The sequence below is a fragment of the Capsicum annuum genome, unplaced genomic scaffold (genome assembly GCF_002878395.1).
Source record: "Capsicum annuum cultivar UCD-10X-F1 unplaced genomic scaffold, UCD10Xv1.1 ctg61686, whole genome shotgun sequence".
Taxonomy (NCBI): Eukaryota; Viridiplantae; Streptophyta; class Magnoliopsida; order Solanales; family Solanaceae; genus Capsicum; species Capsicum annuum.
This window is the reverse complement of record NW_025870613.1, coordinates 13,941-19,007: the sequence shown is the minus strand read 5'-3', so window position 1 is coordinate 19,007 and position 5,067 is coordinate 13,941. Positions and strand designations below refer to the sequence as shown.

Genomic DNA, 5,067 nt, shown 5'->3' with positions numbered 1-5,067 from the left:
CATGGAGTTATGCTCCTGCTACTCATATCAGCTCTCAGAAGTAAGATACTCCTCTGCTTTGCTCTCTTTTTGCTTATTTGTCAATTAACATATTGTGTTGTTGCTCCCAGGTTTTTTCTCTAGTGGATGGAATGATCTTCATGTTTTTATGCTGTGTAGAGGGTTCCAGGTCCCTAGATGGTATTCCAGATCTAAGTAAGCTCTGCTTCTTCTCCTTTGTCCTCATTCTTAGCTTCTATGTTGATGTACTTTCCTTATTCTAACATTTGCTGTAGTTACTACTGGGATGGAGATAATCGGATGCTTGGATATGAAAGTAATTAGAGTGTAATACTTCTTTCAAGTGTTTTAGCTACAAGTATCTCACATGACCTTCCTCTTTTTTTGCGAGTCCTTTTTGATGGCTGACATAGATTAGACTGGCAAGCTTCTTAAAATTTTTTGTTGCTCTTTTGATTATAAATATCTACGTGTGAATGATTATCTCAGTAAACTATAGCCTACTCAGCCTGTTTATTCTCTTATTGCACTCAGTCATATGTATGGATATTATAACTTGTTACTATTAATTATCTTTCTACCAGTTACCTTTAACTGTTGAAAACTTAAAATTATGAAATCCCCTTTATCAATGGCTAGATTTGTCAAATGATCAGCCAATTGATTTCCCCATCTCAAAATGTGTTGTTACTGCACTTGCTTACTATTCATTATATTCCATATCTGCTCAACATAATCTAGCGTATTCCATGGACAATTCTATTCTCTGCTTCATATTTTTTTGCATAAGAAGAGAATCAGTTTGAATTATAGCCTTTTTCTGATGTGTTTGATCTATATATATTGATGCTTGTAGAATTATATTTGCCTCTGCCTCCATATTAGAAGTATCTTCAATTTTAGGTCCTTGTGCATATATTATATCACCCTCCTCATTTCTTAAATAAAAGACATATGAGCTAATACCAGGGTTACCTCTTGATGCTCTATCTATATTGTATTTAGACCACTCTTCTTCTGGAAGCTTCCACATTACTTTGATGATCTTTGTCTTTGTTTTTATTCCTTCTTGTTTCTTTAATATATCTGGCCAACTGTTGGGAAACACTAGTCTAGAATTTCTAACCTTGATCTATAATCTAACATTTTTGGTAATGTTGAATATTACTCTCTGTATAGACAAGTTCTTTGCCTTATGCTTCAAACTATTTCTCCTTCTCTATATTTACCACATGATCATGCTGAGAATAGAATGGAAATAAGTTTTGATTCTACCCCTTACTTCTGTATTCCACCATGCTAGAATAGTTTCTCATAGTGATAATCCATCAATTAGAATACCTACAAAAGAAGTAAAGTAGGACCAAGTCCTGTTAGCCAAAGGTGACCTTAGAAACACATGAGCTATGGTCTCTTGATCAGGATTAGTGCAATACCAACATCTAGTTGGTCTTTCAACTACCCATCTTCTTATATTAGCATCCACTGGAACCTTTCCCCTTCATATTCTCTACATTAGAAAATCCATTATAAAAGGTAATTCTTTAACCCCTATTTTTTTGTAAATCCTGTTCTTTTCTTCCCTTTGTCTAATATACTACCATGCTGACTTAACTGTGAATTTCCCATTAGTTTCTAGCATCCATATAGGAAGATCTCTTTTCCTTGTAACTATTAGAAGTCTAATTTTAACCATGATGTGATAGCAACTTCCTGAGGCATTAGTTGCAGTATTAGCTGTTCATCCCACTGATCTTCTCTAACTAAATCCTTCACTAACTGAATCCTGTCATCACAATATCTACCAGCCTAGAAAATATTCTATAAATCACCAACAATAGTCCAATTATCCATCCAAATATTAGAACTACTGCCTCAGATTTTCCATAGAATTTGGTGCACCACTAAGTCTCTAGCATGTAGATTTTTTTCTAGACTTGAGGTTCAGCTCCTGTTTTCCAGATAATCTTATTGGGATGCTTCTTTCTAAAGTATTTATTTTGCATGAACCTACTCCAAATAGAGTCTTTAGCTCAAAAATTCAACCAAAGTTTGCAAAACAAAGCCATAGAAACATCTTGAAGCCTTCTGAATCCCTACCCCCTTCATTATCTGGTAAACATAAAGAATTCCACCTCACCCACAACACCTCTAACCCTTCTATTGTTGGATGTATTTATGTATTCTAGTGTCACTATTCTAGTCTTTATGGCCTTGTTTTAAGGATGATTCATATGCTATATGGGTTGATATTGAGATAAATATGTATATAAGTGTCAAAGTACATGATTACAATGTTCAAAGTGACTTCCCAACAAGGTTGTACTTAGATGATTCATTTAGAGTTCAATCGAGGAAACTAATATTACTAGCTTGAGCTAGGTGCTATTCTAGTTCATCTCATTGGATTTTATTGTGCTTAAAGGGCTCCAAATTATTTAAATATGTAATTATGAGTGGAAAAACTTATTTATGATGTGCAAAGTTCAATTTGATTAAGTATAGAGATAGAATAATAAGTTGAAGATTAACATGAACTAGCCTTGTATTAGCTTGTGTTTTTGATTCATCATTGAGGATATTGTGTTGTATGATCTCTAATTTATGGTGTGTAATTATGAAGGAGGCTTGATGAGTTGATGTGGATGATATTTTTATGATATAAAAGCTGAAAAAAAAGGAAACACAACACCACAAGGAAAAGAAAGAAGAGGAGGAACACTTAGAGAAATATTAGACGCAAAAGGCCATTCCAATGTGTGGAGGCAATTAGCCCGCGATGCCTCAGCCATAGCAGGATATGGATTTCGTGTAGCCTCCCTTGAAGCACTGCTAAACAGCCTGTGATACCCCCTATATAGCGGTGCACTCAAGGAGGCGATGCCCCCTCTATCTACATACGGTCAAAGTTTCTTTCTCCCATATATACACGGCCTAGACTTTGTTCAACTATAAATACACCTCTTGTACACATTTTTAAGGGTCTTCGGACATCTTAGAACATCAAGGAGATTCTAATACCTCTTTTTTATTGTTTACGTTCTCTTGTTTTAGCATTTTATTAAACTATAACATGTATGCAACCTTTTGGATCATGATTATGACTATGAGTGGCTAGAAACTCCCTTTCGAGGTTAAAGCCAAGAACACGAGTACTATTGTTTTGAATTAAGTTTGTTTGATTTTCTTATCATTATTAGTTGTTTGATTATTCTTTATTTAACTATTTTAAGGCTTAATCACCCTTAAAATACATCAATTGTCAACCTTGTGATCTCGGGAGAGGGAATAGGAAGATAGAACGTGGGGCTGAACAAAGTATGGTTTGTATTGTTTTATGAAATAAGAAATTCAAATTAGCCTCTAGGATAGGGATGTACCTAGAAGCCTTACTTGATTCACACGTAGGATGATAGTGAACTTAATTGGACTATTACATCCCCGTTCAATGATGTAGTTGTAATATGCAAATTAGGTAAACTATTAGAGGTTGGGTGACCATGATCATGGGATTAACCCTACAAATCAACAACAAAGAAAAGCAAGTTAACGAATGAAGTTCAATAGCATAGTATGATTGTTCAAAGTGCTTTAACCCCGGGCTTTACTCCATTGATTGTCTCAAGACCTTTATTTTATACATTGTTTCCTTTACTTTAGTTTACAAATATTCAAAAATATATTTTGGTTTTCACTTGCATCAATTGAATCTAAATTGTGAACTAGAATCGAATAATAGATAGATCAAGTCCCTATGGGATTGATACTCAGCTTTCTTGATAGAATATTTTACTACTTGATAGACTACATACACTTGTGTGTGCACTGTTAAGTGTTTGGCTCCGTTGTCGGGGACTTGTAATTTGACAACTGTTTATTTTAGTTTTGGTCTTTGGATTTCTTTGGTGTTTCTACACTTGGTATTGTTTTGTATTTGCAGGAAACAGGCTCACAAAGTCGTAAGCTGGCAAGGGATCAGGACTTGGTTGAACCAAGATCCAAACCTGAGAAACTTTTCCATTAATAATGGAGAGAAGCAATCCTTCTCCCTCTAATTCCTCAGATCTAAGAAGATTAAGAATATCCTGCTCTAATGGCTGAAGAACAAGCAATCCACAAGATAATCAGAGAAGTGGCAATCCTATTTCCAACTAATTTTACCTCTCTATTTCAGAAGATGAAAGTTGGAGGTAATTTTGAGATTAAACAAAATATGATACAACTTCTGATAAGTAGTGGATAGTTCATAGGGCTTTCACATGAGGATCCACAGGTCCACTTGCAAAATTTTCTGGAAATCATTGACACATTCATTCCTACAGGTGTGAATGTAGATTGTGTGAGGATGAGGTGTTCCCTTTTTCACTGATTGGGGAAGCAAAAAAGTGGTTGAATGTAGAACCTACAAATTCAATCACATCATAGGATGACATGACCAGAAATTCCTTATTTGGTTCTTCTAGTCTGGTAAGATTATGTGACTTAGCAGTGAGATAGTGTGCTTCAAATAGAAGCCAGAAGAGAATCTTTATCATGCTTGGGAGCGGTTCAAGGCTTTTCTTAGGGACTGTCCACACCATCAACAGTCCAATGAGGTACTTGCTCATACTTTTGTACAGGCTCTTGACCATAATACAAAAATATTGTTAGATTTTGTTGTAGGAGGTCAAGCTTTTGAGAATGAGCTTTACACTTTATTGAACCGCATAGCTCAAGGAAATATCGGATGGCATTTAGACTCGAGGTGTGCCACAAAAAAAATTACAGGCGTATAAGAGGTTCACCAATTCACTACCATATCTGCTAAGATCTTTGCATTGCAAAATACAATTAGCAGTCTGAAGTTGGGAGTAGCACAACCTGCGGCCATAGTCAATGAAATCTAACAAGCTATAAGTTGGTGTGAAGTTTGTGGAATTAGTGGCCATATAGCTACTATTGTGCATCAAATCCTGAATCTATGATGTATGTAGGAAATGTTTAGAGGACTAATTATGGTAATGCCTACAACATGAAGCGGGAATCTTAACCGCTAAATCATCCTGGAATGCCTAGCAACCATAATAA

General features: G+C 35.4%; 1 non-coding gene across 1 annotated transcript; it reads right to left on the bottom strand.

Moving 5' to 3' along the window:
* Nucleotides 1-4,478: 4,478 nt before the first annotated feature.
* Nucleotides 4,479-4,585, bottom strand: LOC124893563. Its single transcript, XR_007050756.1, has one exon. It is a non-coding gene; the product is annotated as a small nucleolar RNA R71 (small nucleolar RNA).
* Between the last annotated feature and the right edge of the window lie 482 nt (nt 4,586-5,067).